Here is a 19,379-nt window from a genome sequence, read left to right as displayed (position 1 = left end):
ACCTGCCGAGTCGTCCCCCGCGTTAGCGGAGTCGACTCTCTCAGTAGCGGAGTCGACTCTCTCAGTGGCGGCAGAAAGGCAGTTTTCAAGAGATATGCGCGAGACGTCCCCACAGTAAGCCGAGTCGTCCCCGCAAGTAAAAAGGAGACTTCCCGAGTCGTCCCCAAGATAGCGGAGACGGCTCTCTCAGGGTTTTCCAGAGAATAGTTTTTTTGGTAATAAGGAAGCGGAGTCGACCCTGAGACAGCGGAGTCGTCCCCATGCATAAAGTGCAGACAACCCGAGACGTCCCCTGAAGGAGCGGAGTCGACTCTCTCAGGAAATTCCAGAGGACATGTTCTTTGGAGATAAAGAAGCGGAGTCGTCCCCATTCAAAAAGTGCAAACAAGCCGAGACGTCTCCTGAAAGTGCCGAGTCGACCCCAGACAATGGAAAAAGTAAAATCTTGTAGCCGAGACGTCTCCCGTTGAAGCGGAGACGTCCCCGGAGCGACTGGAACGCGACTGACAGCTTTTCAGGTTTGGTTTGAATTTCAAATCCTTCTTTCTTTGTCTCTAACGGCTATATTTGCTTTTTGGGCTATAAAAGGGACCTCTTAAGTGCTTCTCAAAAATTCTTCACCAACCCAAAGCTAGATCATTCAAGAGAGAAGTAAGAAAGAAAAGTTCAAAGGAGTGAGTGCATTCAAGTGAAGAAATCAAGTGTTTTCAAGCTTCCCAAGTGATTTCAAGCTCAACCACTCTCGTGCACTTGGGATTCAAAGCTCACACTCAATCCTACGCGCTCCACATCGGAAGAATCAATATCTTCCACGCTTCCAACGGCAAAACGATTCTTCCGGGTTCAATTGTTCATAATTGTTATATTTGCTTTTTAGAGCTTTTATTTTCTTTTGTAAACTCTTTCATTGTGGTGCTTGTTCCAGTCAAGGGACTTGGAACAAGGGAAAGGCGTCCCAAGCCTAAGTGAAATTGGGGATTTTGGGTTTGTTGTGAGCCCGGTGTAAAACAACGAGTTGGGTAGTGAACTCGCAAAACTACCGTACTGTAATCGTGGATTATAGTGGAAATTCCCAAAGGTGATTTGGGGAGTGGATGTTGGAGCAGTGGAAGCTCCGAACCACTATAAAATCTTGTGTTTGCGATTAACCTTTCTCATTCTTCCTTCTTTACGTTAGTGCATATATTCGTGTGTTTTATTTTTTAATTAGTCAAAAGTTTTTAAAACACCCAATTCACCCCCCTCTTGGGTGACCATCTCTGGGCAACAAGTGGTATCAGAGCGGGTGCTCTGTGTATTTCTTGAAAGACCTAACTGTCTTAGTCAAAGATCTAGATGGCAACACCCTTTAACAATGTTCCTGCCGAGGGGCAAGCAACCAATAGACCTCCACTCTTCAATGGGACAAATTATACCTATTGGAAGACTAGAATGAGAATCTTCATTCAAGCACAAGACTATGCCTTGTGGAGGGTTATAGTCAAGGGACCACAAGAACCATCACATGTGGTTAATGGCATTCGAGTTCCCAAACCTGAGGAGGATTGGGATGAGAATGATGATAGGATGGCTCAACTCAATTCTAGAGCCATGAACTCACTATTTTGTTCTTTAGATGTAAATGAGTTCAATAGAGTCTCTACATGTAGTTCCGCTAAGGAAATATGGGATAGGCTTGAAGTTACCCACGAGGGTACAAATCAAGTCAAAGAGTCCAAAGTGAACATTCTAGTTCACAAATATGAATTGTTTAAGATGGAACCTAATGAAACCATCACATGCATGTTTACACGTTTTACCGAAATTATTAATGGCCTAAAAAGCTTGGGCAAATCTTACACTAACCCCGAACTTGTGAGTAAAATTCTCAGGTCACTGCCAAAAGCATGGGAAGCAAAGGTCACGGCGATTGTAGAAGCCAAAGACCTCAACACTTTGGGGCTAGAACAACTCTTGGGCTCATTGATGACGCATGAGCTCACGATGAAGCAGCATGAAGAAGAGTTGCCAAAGAAAAAGACAATCGCACTCAAGGCTACCTCAAGTGTATGTGAAGAAGAGAGCAGTGAGAGTGAAGAAGAAAGTCAAGATGAGGACTTGGGTTTAATAGTAAGGAAGTTTAAAAAATTCATGAGAAGAAAGAAACCCTTCCCAAGAAAGAAATTTGGAGGGAGAAATGATTGGGAAAAAGAAAAGGAAAAAGAAAGAGACCCAATCGTATGCTATGATTGCAAGAGACCGGGACATATTCGTTCCGAATGCCCTCAACAAAAGAAGTATTTTGTAAAGAAGAAGAAGAAGGCATTGAAGGCAACATGGGATGATAGTGACTCATCATCCTCCGAGGAAGAGAAGGAAGAGACCGCCAATCTATGCTTCATGGCGTTCGAAGACGACGAGGTATGTCAAAATCCAACCATAAATTTTACTTTAGAAGAATTATATGAGGCTTTTCAAGAACTTATGGGTGATTGTAGTATGTTAGGAGCAAAGAATAAAGAATTAAAAGCCTCCAATCAAAAACTAAAGGAAAATATTGAAAACTTATTAATTGAAAAGGAGAGCATTAAAAATATTGACACTACTAACCTAGAAATCAAAAATTCAAAACTGAGCATTGAAAATGAAAAGGCAAAAACACTAATTAAGGAATTAAATCTAAAAGTAAAATCCCTACTCGATAATAATACCTCACTTGTACAAAATGTTGAATCTCTTAAAAAGGATAAGGAAGAACTAGTCAAAGAAAATTTGAATCTTAAGAATGAGGTACATAAATACAAACCAATTGTTGAAAAATTTACACAAAGCTCTGAAAAATTAAATCTTATTCTTTCAAATCAAAGAGCTGTTTTTAATAAAGCCGGATTAGGATATAAAACTAATGAGCAACAAAAGTATCTAAAGAATTTCTTTGTAAAAGCAAAAGACGTAAAAACTGAAAAACCAACATGCTTTCTTTGTGGAAAGAATGGACATAAAGCCTACTCTTGTATTCAAAGAAAAATCCAAACTAACAAGAATACATTTGTAAAAGCTAAAAGCATAACTAAAGTATGGGTGCCTAAGGGAACCAACTACACTAACCACGAAGGACCCAAGAAAACTTGGGTACCTAAGAGCTTCACATGATCATTTTGCAGGTATGCCTTGCAGCCGGGAATAAAAAGAGAATGTGGTATCTTGATAGTGGTTGCTCAAGGCATATGACCGGTGACAAGAGTCTCTTCGTCACCTTGGAATCAAAAGAAGGAGGAGTAGTCACATTTGGAGACAATGCTAAAGGCCGAATTATTGGTGTTGGTAAAATCTCCATATCACCCTCCTCATTTATTGATAATGTATTGTTAGTTAATGGACTAAAACATAATTTGTTAAGTACAAGTCAATTTTGTGACAAGGGCTTTAAAGTATCATTTGAATCATCACTATGCATAATTAGTAGTCCATTTGACAATGAGATCATACTCACAGGACATAGGCATGGAAATGTTTACATGGTAGATCTTGATGATCTCACCATGAAGGATGGCCAATGTCTTGTAGCCATGAATCCCAAAGTCAATGAGACTAGTTGGTTATGGCATCGTAGGTTAGGGCATGCTAGCATGGATTTAATCTCAAAATTAATTACAAAGGATCTAGTCAAAGGTCTACCAAAAATAGACTTTGAAAAGAATAAAATCTGTGCTGCATGTCAATTAGGGAAACAAACAAGAAGTTCTTTCAAGTCTAAGAACATAGTTTCAACATCAAAATCCTTAGAACTAATTCACATGGATTTGTTTGGACCCACTAGAACTGCTAGTCTAGGGGGTAAGAAATTTGGTCTTGTAATTGTTGATGATTTTTCACGTTTTACATGGGTTTCATTTCTTGCACACAAAGATGAGTCCTTTCCCGCTTTTATCAAGTTTCATAATAGGGTTTCAAATGAACTCAATCTTAAACTAAAAGCAATTAGGAGTGATCATGGTACCGAGTTTGAAAATCAGTATTTTGAAAAATTTTGTGAAGAAAATGGTATCAATCACAACTTCTCGGCACCTAGGACACCCCAACAAAATGGGGTGGTAGAAAGGAAGAATCGCACACTAGCAGATATGGCTCGTACCATGTTGTGCGAATCGGATCTACCAAAGTATTTTTGGGCTGAAGCAATAAATACTTCATGTTATATCTTAAATCGTGCTTTAGTTAGATCCATCTTAAAGAAAACACCGTATGAGTTGATAAAAGGTAAGAAACCAAATATAAGTTATTTTCATGTTTTCGGTTGTCGATGCTTTATTTTGAACAATGGAAAGGACAATCTCAGTAAATTTAGTGCTAAATCAGATGAGGGGATCTTCTTAGGTTACTCCTCATCTAGTAGAGCATACAGGGTCTTCAACAAGAGAACTCTCGTTGTTGAAGAATCCATTCATGTTGTCTTTGATGAAACTAATGGAGATTCTTCTAGAAAAGAAGAAGATGGTGATTTAGGTATACTTGAAGACCAAATGAAGGAACTCTCCACTCAAGACAAACAACATGAGGATGAGATCAAAGAAGATACAAATCAGCGAGATGAAGAAGATCAACCTCCATCAAGAAATCAAGATCTTCCTAAAGAATGGAGGTATGCACATGGTCATCCAAAGGATCTAATCCTTGGTGATCCGTCACAAGGTATAAGAACTAGATCCTCTTTAAGAAGCACTAGTAATTATCTTGCTTTCGTTTCACAAATAGAGCCTAAATCACTAGAAGAAGCTGAAAAAGATGATAATTGGATGAATGCTATGCAAGAGGAATTAAACCAATTCGAAAGAAATGAAGTTTGGACTCTAATGAAAAGACCCCCTAATGTTTCAATTATAGGCACCAAATGGGTATATAGAAATAAACTAGATGAAGATGGGATAGTAATAAGAAACAAAGCTAGGCTAGTGGCCAAAGGATATAATCAGGAGGAAGGAATAGATTTTGATGAAACTTTTGCTCCTGTTGCTAGGTTAGAGGCTATTAGACTGCTTTTAGCATATGCATGCTTCATGGATTTTAAACTCTATCAAATGGATGTAAAAAGTGCATTCTTAAATGGCTATATAATGGAGGAAGTTTATGTAGGACAACCTCCAGGTTTTGAAAATCACTTACATCCAGATTATGTGTATAAATTGCATAAAGCATTGTATGGACTTAAGCAAGCTCCTAGGGCGTGGTATGAAAGATTAAGTAATTTCCTAATTGAGAACAAATTTAAGAGAGGAAATGTAGACAAAACCCTCTTTATTAAAAGAAAAGGAAGTGACTTATTGCTTGTACAAATTTATGTGGATGATATAATTTTTGGTGCTACTAATGATAGTCTTTGTCAAGAGTTTGCCAAGCTTATGCAGGGAGAATTTGAAATGAGCATGATGGGTGAGCTCAATTTCTTCCTTGGGCTGCAAATAAAACAATCAGAGGAAGGCATCTTCATCAGTCAGACCAAGTATATCAAAGAAATGTTGGAGAAATTCAAGATGAAGGATGCAAAAGAAATCAGCACACCCATGGGCTCAAGTTGCAAGCTTGACAAAGATGAAAAAGGTAAAAGTATAGACTGCAAATTATACAGAGGTATGATAGGCTCTTTACTTTACCTTACTGCTAGTAGACCAGATATATTATTTAGTATTTGTATGTGTGCTAGATACCAAGCATGTCCTAAGGAATCACACTTGCAAGCTGTTAAGAGAATTTTTAGATATCTAGTAGGGACATCTAATGTAGGCTTATGGTATTCTAAACAATCTGACATAAATTTAATTGCTTATTCCGATGCTGATTTTGCCGGGTGCAAACTCGACAGAAAAAGCACAAGTGGCACATGTCAATTCTTGGGTGCTAATTTGGTTTCTTGGTTTAGCAAGAAACAAAATTCAGTTGCCTTGTCCACAGCTGAGGCTGAGTACATTGCAGCTGGAAGCTGTTGTGCCCAAGTTCTTTGGATTAAGCAACAACTTGAAGACTTCGGTATCAAAATGGATAATATACCAATTAAGTGTGATAATACAAGTGCAATTAACTTAACAAAAAATCCTGTCCAACACTCTAAGTCAAAGCATATAGAGATTAGGCATCATTTTATTAGGGATCATGTGCTGAAAAATGATGTGATGATTGAATATGTATGTACTGAAAATCAATTAGCTGATATCTTTACAAAGCCCCTTTGTAAAGAAAGATTCAATTTCTTAAGGAATGCTTTGAGCTTGTATGATCCTAGCAAATGAATTGAACTTGTATTGCATTGTTTGCTGCGCAAACTAGTAATCAACCTCAAGGTAAACATAAGTGAAAACATGAATTCATGTAAGCTAAATGACGAGCTGTTTGACTTTCCGGAGGATGGTTACCCTCCCTTGGACTCTTCATGGAGATATTTTCAGAGCCTATTTCATAGGTATTCGAAATTTGGTCAAACACTCCTCATTTCAATATTAATAATTCAAAAATCATTATCAAATTATTATAGGATGTATCATTAAGGGGGAGGATCACAAACAAATTCACTCTAAGTTTATCAAAAGAGATCATGTTGATTAGGATGATTTAACAGAAATTGGGAGAAGATAGAATACAGTCTGAAATTTTTTAGTGCCGGAGACGTCTCTGGCAAATCGCAGAGACGTCCCCCCAGGGGAGACGTCTCGCCTTAGTCGCGGAGACGTCTCGGGGACCGAATGAGAGCTTTTTAAATAGGTCGAAATCGCTCGAGCCGACTCGAGCTTTCTCCTTCATTCCCGACCAAAACGAAAAACCCTAGCCTCCATTTGCTCTCCACCTCAAATCCTAGCCTCCATTTGCTCTACATCACAAACCCTAGCATCCATGGCACCAAAGAAGGCTAGGACGACCCGTGGAAGGCGACCTAGGGTAGCGGCCGACGGTGAGGAACGACGGGAAGAACCCTCCGCGCCGTCTCCTCCGGTTGCTCCGCCAACCACGACTATTTCCTGTGCAAATCGCACAGTCACGACAGGAAGGTACATAGATTTCTCCTTTTTAGATCATGAGGGGTTCTCTATTGGAGAGAGACTCCGAGCCCAAGGGTGGGAGCACCTTTGTACCCTAAATACCTTGACCTACCCCGGCCTAGTTAGAGAACTTTTTAGCAATATGGCCTTAGGGGACCTAGGGTACACTGGATATGTCAAAGGGACATTAGTAGAAGTCAATGAAGATGTCCTATCCACTGTCCTACAAATTTCTAGGGACGGTGAGGCTCCAACCTCACATCCCCAAAGGGAGTCAGCCCTAAATTTACTTTTAGGAAGAGAGGACTGCGGCCCTCTTGATGTTGTTAATTCCCAGGACCTAAATGCAGAGATGAGACTTCTCTTAAGTATTGTCAACCGGGTCCTATTTCCTAAAATCGGTCGCTTCGATTTTGTTTCGGAGCGAGACTTAGTTATAATGCACCACATACTACTAGGGATCTCTCTAAACCTCCCTAGACTCATGCTAAATTACATTGCCCTATGTCATAGGTATTCTAGGTTTAGTATACCCTATGGCATGATCTTTACCTTAATCTTTAAACACTTCAAGGTTCCCATTCCAACAAATGAACCTGCAAAGCCCTTGAGAAACACCGACTATTACAATGAGGGCACAATGAGAAGAATGGAATTTCATAAGATAGATGGATCGTGGGTCAAGGTACCAAAGAGAAAAACCCAAATCCTAGAGCCTGAGATCCCACATCATGAGTCTGACCATCACTCTCCTCCACCTAGCCACATGGATATCTCTGATATTCCCTCCAGCTCAGCTGGACCTTCCACATCCATGCCACCACCTCCTCCAGTTAGTGGGCCCTCCTTTCTGTCAGAGGATCAGATGCGCACCTTAGCATCTGCCATTTGCCAGCAGATGAGGGAGGAGATGAGATCCATGATCTCCACAGAGTTGGCCCCCATCAGAGCTTCACATGAAGGGCTTCTACAAGAGATGAAGGATATTAGAAGTCAAATTGAAGCTACAACACAAGAAATAATTGGTGTGGGTGCCACCCAAACCATCAGATCATTAGAGCTCAAGGACAGCTTGAAGAGCATTTCCAAGAGTCTTAAAGAGCTAACAAAACCAGATGGCAATGTGAGCACCTTAGTTGCCCAACTCAGAGGAAGAATTGAAATGGCAACTGTTGCTGGTGGTCCAAACCGAGAACGATTGGCACAGCGGTGTGAACGGGGTTCCCTTGGAGTTGGGTTGATTGCGCTCCACCTTCCACCGGGAAACCTGCAGGCAAGCCTCGCACCACCACTGGGGTAGTGGGGGCCCTCCGACGATCAAGTCAGAGGAGATTGAAGGAGAAGGAGAGATAGTAGTAACGGATAAGAGAATACTCTGGAAAACCTTTGCTTACCCTCTCCCTTCCCCCCCAGCCTCATATATATCAGGCTGGGGGGTTTTTCTGGGGATTCGTCATCGTGTGGCACGATGGGGTTGCCACTGACATGGCCGTTACAGGGCGTCGTGGGGCAGCGCTGGGTACGGCCCTGGCGGGGCATAGTGGAGCTCCGCTTTGTACGGCCGTTACAGGGGATCGTGGGGCAGCACCGGATACGGCCGTTGCAGGGAGTAGTGGAGCAGGGGGCCGCAGCGTGCCTCAGAGGAACAGTCTGTTGTTGTCGAGAGATTGCCGACTCGGGGTCGGATGACTGGATCAGGGGGCAGCCGACTCGGGGTCGGGCTGCGGAGCCGAAGATATCCGACTCGGGGTCGGATTGCTGGATCAAGGGGCAGCCGACTCGGGGTCGGGCTGCGGAGCCGAAGATATCCGACTCGGGGTCGGATTGCTGGATCAAGGGGCAGCCGACTCGGGGTCGGGCTGCGGAGCCGAAGATATCCGACTCGGGGTCGGACTGCTGGATCAAGGGGCAGCCAACTCGGGGTCGGGCTGCGGAGCCGAAGATATCCGACTCGGGGTCGGATTGCTGGATCAAGGGACTGCCGTAGTCTTCCTGGGCGCGCGTGCCGGTCATGTGGGGCATGGTGGCTAAATTCCCCCGTAACAGTAGCCCCCCACTTCCGAGCCTGGAACCAGGAGGGGAACGGGTGAAGGGAGTGATGCTTCGAGATTGCCGCCATCCCTCGGAAAGGCGCGCGCGCTTCGAGCTCCCCGCCTCCTTTATGGCGTATAGCGGTTGTCGCTGATCTGGCAGTCTGCGGATTTCGGCGGACATCCTTCCTTAATGGCGTCGATTCGCCTTTGGGGCGCGAGCGATCCTTCGGCAGCCAGGCGTCCTCTGGCGTCACCGAGGCGTCACCCGCCTTTCCGCCTATTTAACCGGGGGCCCTCCCCCGTCCGCTTTTCTCTTCGCAGGCATCTTCGAGTTTCTCCCTTGCGCTGCTGTCGTTGCCGTCGGACTGTTGCTCGCTCCTCCTTTGACGCCCTCGGAGCCGTTCTTCCTTCCCTTCCGGTGAGTTGCCCCATTCTTCAATTTAGGGCTCTCCATACTTTCTCCTTCCGTATTAGTGTACTTCAGTCGTTCCGGTCCTTTCCCCCTTCTTGGCCCCGTCCTGACCGTAGATCCACTGGCCATTAGGTATGGACGAAGTAAGAGCGGACCGCATTCAGTCGGATCTGGTCCCCGAAGACCTAGATAGGTTCGTGGCCCGGTACCACCTTCCCGAAGCCTGCAACGTTACGCTCCCGGGGCCTGAGGAGAGGATGTCCCATCCTCCTCCAGGGAAGGTCGCCATCAACGAGGACATCCTTCGGGCCGGGTTCCGCTTTCCCTCCTCGGACTTAGTTGTGCAGGTGCTTCGGGGTTTAAGAGTGGCGCCGACGCAACTGGTGCCGAGCTCATGGCGCGCCCTGACGGCCTTCCAGGTTCTCTGCCGCATGCACGAGGTTCCCGCCACCCTGAATGTCTTTTGGGAATGCTACGGCCTGAACGGCCACCCCCAGGACAGAGGGTGGTGGTGCTTTGCGGCGCGGCGAGGGTGCGGCCTCGTCAAGGAGGCTCCTTCCTCCATCCACGGCTGGAAGGAGCGTTTCTTTTTCATTGACGTAGATCCCTCTTGGGGAATCAGGGCTGTTGCTGGAAATTGGACCCGGGGGCCGCCGCGAAGCCGTGGAAGGAGGAGCTCCGCTGCTGCAGGAGGCGGACGGCGGTGCGCCGGCTGGCTGCGTCCTCCGCTGCGGGGGGGTGTGCAGGTCCTGCAAGGAAAGTCGGTGGCCGGGCTCCCCGGCGCCGGCCCTCCGATGCCTAAGTCAGAGGGGGCAAGTATGTGGAGAGAGCAGGGAAGAGAGTATATGGAGAAGACAGCAAGAACATTCGGATAAGATAAAGAAGACGAAGAGGATGATGTCCTCAATTGTGTCTGTGCTTCCCGGCGGGTTCAGTTCCGGGGTTCTGTTTCCGTTTTTTGTTGTTCTTCTTCCTCCCTTTTCCCCCCAGGTTTCCTTTTATAGGAGGATTTTGGTTACCTGGGAGGTGACAGGAGGTTTGTCCTGTTTTGTAATAATTGGGCACGATTTAGCCCATTAATGGCGTAATGGAGAACGGGACCGGATCAGACCGGAATCAGGGAGTTGTCACGGTCGATCGGACATGTTGGAGTGGTTGAACCGCCGGCCGTAGCGGGCCTGGGGTCTGTAGATGGTAAGTGCATTTATTACCGAATGAACCGGTGGCCAGGTAGAGCCATACGCTCTGATGGTTCAGTGATCCGGAGATCGTCTTGGGCCGTGTTCATTAAATGTCTGAGTGCATCGGAGACTTGAGGGAGTCTCATGCATTAATGGCGGGTCGTGCCGAACGCCTGCGGAGATCTTATGCCTTGATGGCTTGGAGATAGTGGCGGGTCACAAGCCGTAAGAGTTGTCAAGTCCCTTGGACTTTAGGCGGGGGTTGAACATTTGGTTAAGGCATCGGCTCGGCAAGGGTGCCGAGCCGAGCTGGTCGCCCAATGGGGCACCCTGTGGCGGGGCTGCTTTGAGTACTCCTGGTCGGCGCCCTTTAGGCGAGCACCTTCTAGCAGAGCGCCTCGGCGCTGTCTCTGGTCGGTACTTTCTAACCGAGCAGCTTATTTTGGTTGGGCACCTCTTGGCGCGCACTCTGGTCGGCGCCCTCTAGTCGAGCGCCTTCCTGGTCGGCATCCTTTGGCCGAGCAGCTTTCTGGTCGGCGATCTTTGGCCGAGCAGCTCTCCGTTCGGCACTCTTTCACCGAGCAACTTTCCGGCTGGTGCTCTTCGGCCGAGCGCCTCCGTGAATGTATGGCTTGGGGTTCTTTCCCCAACAAGGGCAACCTGGGAGACGCCGATGAAGTCCCCGATCGGCCTATCGAGGTTGTCGAGGGAGGAATCCGATGGCGTCGCCGTCTTGAAGGGGTTGGTTGCCGAGGGCCGGCTCCCCCCGGTGTCTCGCCTTATTTCTGAGGACACCTTGGTGAACGTCGGCCTGAGCTCGGTCCCTGCTGACCGTGAGCCCGCCACCACTTCTTTTTTAGCTTTTTTCTCCTCTTTCGTTTCTTCTTTCCATCAGCTTCTCAGTCTCCGATCATCTCGTCCTTTTTGCAGAAATCGACGACGTCATGCGGTCGGACAAGGCGATGGCTGTTGGTAGGACGTCCCTACTGGATGCGGTCCGGAGGAAGAAACGGACTCCTCCGAGCGGGGCCCCACCGGCGAAGAAGTCCCGCCAGCAGGCGACTCCGACGCCGACAGACGGGTCCGGACCCACCGATCAGGGGGACGCCGCGGGCTTGGACCGACAGTTGGCGCTGTATCAGCCCTCCGGTGATGAGACTACCGTTATTCCGGAGGTGTCATCCGAGCGCGCCCGAGACGGCCGGGTTGGACGCGATCGGTCCCCAACCCGGCCTTCGACTCGGTCGGCTTCGGATGACACGAGAAGGAGGGGCGCACCGAGGCCCCGGCCGAGCGGGACCCTGTCGATTCCTGGAGCGGCCCCCGCCCCGAGCACGGTCAGCATGACTCTTCCCCAAGCGATGGGTAAGGGTAAGGCTGTAGAACCACCGTCCGGCTCCGGGGCGAAGTCGGGGTCGGCCTTCACTTTCGCCGGCGCACGAAACCTCATTGAGACGGTGCTGCTAGAGAAGGACCGTAGGCAGGTCCGGCAGATGAGGATCCCTGACGTCGGGGCTGCCAGCTGCGTCTGTCTTATGTCGGTGAGTGTTCTTTTGGTCGCTTGCGCCACTCATAAGCTCTATTGATCCCCGTCTGACGCTCTCATTTTTCCTATCTTTTAGCTCGCCCAGTACATGATTCGTCTGGAGGAGAGCCACGAGGAACAGGCGAGGCTCCTGGCGAGGGCCGAGAGCCAACTGAAAGCAGTAGAGGAGGGAGGCCAGGCTGCGGCGGGGAGGACGACCAGGGACCTCGAGACGAGGCTCCAGGTGGCCGAAGAGCGGGCACTCGGCTTCGCCGCCCTCGAGAGGCAACTGTTGGAGGCTCAGGAGCAACTCAAGGTTGCCTCGGGTCTCGAAAGCGAGGTCAGGAAGGCGGAGGAGCGGGCCGAAAAGCAGTCCCGGAAGGCTGCCGACTTCCGGGAGAGGTGGGAGAAGGCCCAGCGGTCAGCCGACAACGCCCGCAACCGAACCCGGTCTCTTGAAGCCAAGCTGGGCGAATTGGAGTCAGTCTTGGAGGAGTCCCGCGCGAGCGACCGGGAGCTTCATTCGCGCCTGGAGGAGGCTGAGGCTGCTCGCATTGCTGCCGAGGCGAAGCACAAGGAGGCTCGGGCTGATCTGCTGAGGGTCTCCTCCGAGGCGGACGACCGGATTGTGGCGAAGGTCATGGAGGCAAAAGCTCAGATTACGGAGCGAGCAGAGGCGGCGCTGGCCGAGAAGAGCGCGGAAATCGGGCGTCTGGCGGTACAGGCCTATCGTCAGTCCGCCGAGTTCATCCGTGACATGTCGGAGGCGGTACAGGCCTATCGTTAGTCCGACGAGTTCGTCCGTGACATGTCGGACGCGGGGTCCGACTCCTTTGTCTTAGGCTTCGATGAAGGCTTGGCAAGGGTGTCAGCTAAATACCCCGGAATTGACCTGAGTGGGGTCTCCTTCCTCGACTCCCCTCCGGCGCCATTGCCTGCTGATTTTCCAACCGCCTCCCTACCCCTTGCGGACGTGCCCAGCGTTCCCGACTCAGGGGTTCCTCCAAGCTGACCCTCTGTACCTTTCTTTGTCCTTTTCTTTGTATGTTGGCGTTTTGCCAAGTTGTATGGGTCTCGGCCCTGAAACAATGAAAGTTAATGCAAATAGAGTGTTTTTTCATTTCACTTTCATCCTTCCTCTTTTTAACTCTTGGTAGCGTCTCGCCGACTCCTAACTCTTGAAGTTCTTCCGGCGCTAGGCCAGGCATCCGAGGGTTAGGCCTCAGGAAATTCTTCCGGCACTAGGCCAGGCATCCGAGGGTTAGGCCTCAGAAAATTCTTCCGGCGCTAGGCCAGGCATCCGAGGGTTAGGCCTCAGGAAATTCTTCCGGCGCTAGGCCAGGCATCCGAGGGTTAGGCCTCAGGAAATTCTTCCGGCGCTAGGCCAGGCATCCGAGGGTTAGGCCTCAGGAAATTCTTCCAGCGCTAGGCCAGGCATCCGAGGGTTAGGCCTCAGGAAATTCCTCCGGCGCTAGGCCAGGCATCCGAGGGCTAGGCCTCAGGAAATTCTTCCGGCGCTAGGCCAGGCATCCGAGGGTTAGGCCTCAGAAAATTCTTCCGGCGCTAGGCCAGGCATCCGAGGGTTAGGCCTCAGGAGATTCCGCTCGTTGGTCGGCCAAGGCTGGCGCAAGCCGAGGCGACCGGTCGGGGCTTCAGGCTAGTCTGCTCCCGAAATGATCATCGGGTTAGCCTGGCATCCGAGGGCCGAGCCTCGGGGAATTCCGCTCGTTGGTCGGCCAAGGCTGGCGCAAGCCGAGGCGACCAGTCGGGGCTTCAGGCTAGTCTGCTCCCGAGATGATCATCGGGTTAGCCTGGCATCCGAGGGCCGAGCCTCGGGGAGTTCCGCTCGTTGGTCGGCCAAGGCTGGCGCAAGCCGAGGCGACCGGTCGGGGCTTCAGGCTAGTCTGCTCCTGGGATGATCATCGGGTTAGCCTGGCATCCGAGGGCCGAGCCTCGGAGAATTCCGCTCGTTGGTCGGCCAAGGCGGGCGCAAGCCGAGGCGACCGGTCGAGGCTTCAGGCTAGTCTGCTCCCGGGATGATCATCGGGTTAGCCTGGCATCCGAAGGCCGGGCCTCGGGGAATTCCGCTCGTTGGTCGGCCAAGGCTGGCGCAAGCCGATGCGACCGGTCGGGGCTTCAGGCTAGTCTGCTCCCGGGATGATCATCGGGTTAGCCTGGCATCCGAGGGCCGAGCCTCGGAGAATTTCGCTCGTTGGTCGGCCAAGGCTGGCGCAAGCCGAGGCGACCGGTCGGGGCTTCAGGCTAGTCTGCTCCCGGGATGATCATCGGGTTAGCCTGGCATCCGAGGGCCGAGCCTCGGGGAATTCCGCTCGTTGGTCGGCCAAGGCTGGCGCAAGCCGAGGCGACCGGTCGGGGCTTCAGGCTAGTCTGCTCCCGGGATGGTCATCGGGTTAGCCTGGCATCCGAGGGCCGAGCCTCGAGGAGTTCCGCTCGTTGGTCGACCAAGGCTGGCGCAAGCCGAGGCGACCGGTCGGGGCTTCAGGCTAGTCTGCTCCCGGAATGGTCATCGGGTTAGCCTGGCATCCGAGGGCCGAGCCTCGGGGAGTTCCGCTCGTTGGTCGGCCAAGGCTGGCGCGAGCCGAGGCGACCGGTCGGGGCTTCAGGCTAGTCTGCTCCCGGGATGATCATCGGGTTAGCCTGGCATCCGAGGGCCAAGCCTCGAAAAATTCCGCTCGTTGGTCACGCGCCTGTCGCTTGCCGCTCGACGAGATTTCTCCATGGCCAGCTACGATCGTGTTTCTCCTCTTCTCCAAGTGTCGCCTAGGGAACACCAGAAGGGTATTAAATGCTAATTGAGGCGTTACCTGAGAAATCGGATCGCCAGTTGCTGCTTGCAAGGAGTGTCAGTTAAGCGGCCGCGATACGCGCGTTCTTCGAGGCGGATGCGGCCTGGGCGCGAGCGGAGATACGTGGGCCGTGGGATACACACCGCCCGGAGTGTTCTGCATGAAGAATGCAATTAAGGAGAACGACGCTTAGGAGATCGTGGGAGGATACGCCTCGAGAGCTGGAACGGCTCCGGATTCGGTGCGCCCGCCTTTATTGGAGCCACCCGCATCGGAACGACCGGGGGGCCACAGTTTGGCTATAAATATAAGTGCAAGCGCGGTGGAGCCTGCCAAGCCGGAGCTATTCAGGTTACCATGGATCGTGGACCTCCTCTCCGGCGTGTGGCTGGGAAACCCCCGCCGGAGGAACGGGAGGTGCTTCCCTCGCGACTTCCGCCAACTAGCCGTTTCATCTGGGATCAACAAGGAGGTTCTCCCCGGCGGAACTCCGCTCTAGGCGTTTCATCCGGGATCACATCCCCCCTCCTTTCAGCCCCGCCTCCCGATTGAGCTCTGCGCCAGACGCTTCATCCGGGATCGCGCCTCCTCGCGCTCTTCTCCCTTGTATTCCTTCCCTCCCCTTCTCCTGGGGAGGACCGGAATATCCCTTGGAGGTGGCGTTTCTCTGGAGGCAGCGGGAACTCCTCCTTCGTCCACTTCTTCTTCGTCCGCGCCGGCTCTTCGTCCTTTGCGTGAGGCGTGGATGGCGCCTCCGGGGAGAAGCACCCACGCCCGGTGGGATTGCAGCTGCTTCGGATGGAGGGTTCGGGGTCCCAGATCTTCAGCTCCTCGGAGTCTCCACCTCTTCCTTGTTTTTTTTTTTTTTTTTTTTTTTTACTCCCCAATTCCCCTCTGGGAATTCTTTGTAATCACACGAACACACCGTTGTAACCAGGAATTATTGAAATGAAAAGAATTGTACATTTTTCGAACTGTCTTTCCAGCTTTGTCGCTCTACTGGTGATACACCCGCAGGTTAGCGGAATTCCAGCTCCTCGGAATTTCTCGACCATCTAGGGCTTCCAACTGGTAGGAGCCAGGTCGGTTTACCCAGCGAACCCTATACGGGCCTTCCCAATTTGGCGCCAGCTTCCCACCTTCCGCGGGTTGAGATGCTTTGGCTCGCCTTAGCACCAGATCTCCGATTCTGAAAAGTTTCGGTCGGACCTTGGAGTTATAATATCGGGCCACCCTCCGCTGATACATCGCCATCCGAACCTGTGCCATTTCTCTTGCTTCTTCCAAGAGGTCCAGGTTTCCTCGGAGTTGCTCCGAATTGGCCTCGGGTCGGTGCGCGGCGACCCGGGGCGAGGGGAGTCCGAGCTCCACGGGAACAACCGCTTCCGTGCCATAGGTTAGGCTGAAAGGCGTCTCCCCGGTAGGGGTCCGATGCGTGGTCCGATACGCCCAAAGGACATTCTCGAGTTCTTCGACCCAAGCTTGCCCCGTCTGACCGATTCGCGCCTTAATTCCTTGGAGGATTGTCCGATTTGTGACCTCGGCCTCACCGTTGGTTTGGGGATGCGACACAGATGTGAACCGATGCTCGATCCCGAACTCCTCGCAGAAGTCACGGAAATACTTGTTGTCGAACTGTCGACCATTATCCGAGATGAGGACCCGAGGTACCCCAAATCGGACAATGATGTTTTTCTTCACGAACTTCCGGACTTGCGCCTCCGTGATAGTGGCCAGCGGCTCTGCCTCCACCCACTTGGTGAAGTAGTCGATTGCAACAATCAAAAATTTCCGCTGGGCTGAAGCGACGGAGAATGGTCCGAGGATATCCATTCCCCACTGTGCGAAGGGCCAGGGCGCGGTGATTGGTGCCAAGGGGACAGAAGGGACTCTCTTGACATTGGCGTGGCGCTGGCAGGCGTCGCATTTCCGTACGTGATCCTTCGAGTCCTCCAACAAGGTAGGCCAATAATAGCCTTGCCTCATGATCTTGTGCGCTAAGGACCTAGCCCCCAAGTGCGATCCGCAGACGCCCTCATGGACTTCGCCGAGGACGTAGGCCGCCTCCGAGGGGCGGAGGCACCTTAAGAGGGGGGCGGTGAACGAGGTCCGATACAGCCTCCCTTCATAGAGTACGTAGTGGGCGGACTTCTTGACAAGTCGCCGAGCTTGATCTTCGTCTTCAGGGAGGATCCCTTCGGCGAGGTAGGCGACGAGCGGGTCCATCCAAGACGGCTCCGGATCAATCGCCATCACCGCTCCAGCCTCGCCGATGCTCGGGGCATCCAGGGTCTCCAGGTAGATTGCCCTCGACAAGTTGTGCGCCTCTGTGCCCACCAAGCGGGACAACCTGTCGGCCCTGGCATTTTTGCTTCTGGGGACCTGCTGAATGCCGACACTGCCGGGGTCGGGAATGAGTGCTTGCACCTTCCGGACGTAGTTCTGCATGGTCGGGCTTCGGGCCTCGAACTCCCCACGAACCTGCCCGACCACCAGCTGGGAGTCGGTGAAGACCTTCAAACGCCGAATGCCGAGCTCTCTGGTGAGTTTGAGTCCCGTGACTAGGGCCTCGTACTCCGCCTCGTTGTTGGTCACTGGAAATCCAAACCTCAAGGCATACTCGGCTATCATTCCATCAGGACTGGTAAGGACCAGCCCGGCCCCTCCACCCTCGGGGTTCGACGATCCATCGATGTGAAGCGTCCAAATCGGGAGGTCGAGGCTGGGCGTTTCCGGCGGTCTAGGTTCCGCCTCCTGCACCGTGCACTCAGCGAGGAAGTCTGCGAGCACCTGGGCCTTGATGGCGGGTCGAGGCTGGTAGCGGATGTCGAACTCACCGAGTTCTACTGCCCACTTCACCAGTCGTCCCGCATTCTCGGGGTTGCTGAGGATCTGCCGTAGTGGTTGATCGGTTAAGAGGGTGACCGAATGAGCCTGGAAATAGGGGCGAAGCCTCCTGGTCGCGGTCAGCAGCGCGAAGGCGATCTTTTCAGCCTTCGTGTACCGCGTCTCGGCATCCCGTAGGACCCGGCTGATGTAGTACACAGGCTTCTGGAGCTTTGCCTCTTCCCGAACCAGCACCACACTGACCGCGGTTGGGGAGACCGCCAGATAGAGGTAGAGCATCTCCCCTTCTTGCGGCTTGGACAGTAGGGGAGGAGACGCCAGGTATTCCTTGAGCTGGTCGAATGCTGCTTGACATTCGGCCGTCCAGAGGAAGTCTTTCGGGCGTTTTAACACCTTGAAGAATGGTTGGCAGCGTTCGGCCGATTTTGCCACAAATCGTCCAAGCGCGGCGACCCTTCCAGCGAGCTCCTGAACCTCCTTTACTTTGGTCGGAGGGGACATACCTTGGATGGCCTTGATTTTGTCTGGGTTGGCTTCGATATCCCGCTGGTTGACAATGAAACCGAGGAACCTCCCGGCCGAAGCGCCGAAGGCGCACTTCGCTGGGTTCAGCTTCATGCGAAACTTCCGCAAGGTGGTGAAAGTCTCCTCCAAATCCGCGATGTGCTGGTCTGCATGGCGGCTCTTCACCAGCATATCGTCCACGTACACCTCCATGTTCCGGCCGATTTGCTCTTTGAAGATTTTGTTAACGAGGCGCTGGTAAGTGGCGCCAGCATTCTTCAGACCGAAGGGCATTACCTTGTAGCAGTACAGCCCCCGGTCTGTTATAAAGGCAGTTTTCTCCTCGTCCTGTGGGGCCATCATTATCTGGTTGTAACCGGAGAAGGCGTCCATGAAAGACAGCAGCTGATATCCGGAAGTCGCGTCGACCAGTTGGTCTATTCGCGGAAGCGGAAAGCTATCCTTAGGGCACGCCTTGTTCAGGTCGGTATAGTCGATGCACATCCTCCACTTCCCGCTCGCCTTTCGGACAAGTACAACATTTGCCAGCCACTCGGGGTAGCTTACCTCCCTTATGAATCCTGCCTCCAAGAGCTTGTCTACCTCCTGGTCGACCACCCGGATCCGATCCGGGGCACAGTGTCTCTTCTTCTGCTTTATTGGTCGGTGGGTCGGGTCGACGTTGAGGGTGTGAGAAATGACCTCCGGGTCGATCCCAGGTACATCGGCCACCGACCAGGCAAATACATCGGCATTGGCTCGGAGGAATTCCACCAACCGGGCCCGAGCTCCCGGGTCGAGATTGGCGCCGACCCGGACCGCCCGGTCGGGGCGGCCTTCCTCAAGGGGGACTTCGACCACTCCCTCGGCCGGCTCCCCGTGCCGCAAGGCCACCTCGTCTCTGGCATCAAGGGACTCGAAGCTTAGGGCTTCCACGGGCTTCTTCCCTTTGAGGGTTGCTAGAAAACATTGCCGTGCGGTCGGTTGGTCACCTCGGACCTCTCCGATCCCGACCGCCGTGGGGAACCGCATGAGCAAGTGGTACGTGGAGACCACCGCGCGA

Source organism: Phoenix dactylifera, unplaced genomic scaffold, assembly GCF_009389715.1.
Source record: "Phoenix dactylifera cultivar Barhee BC4 unplaced genomic scaffold, palm_55x_up_171113_PBpolish2nd_filt_p 000889F, whole genome shotgun sequence".
NCBI lineage: Eukaryota > Viridiplantae > Streptophyta > Magnoliopsida > Arecales > Arecaceae > Phoenix > Phoenix dactylifera.
Note: the sequence above shows the minus strand (reverse complement) of the source record.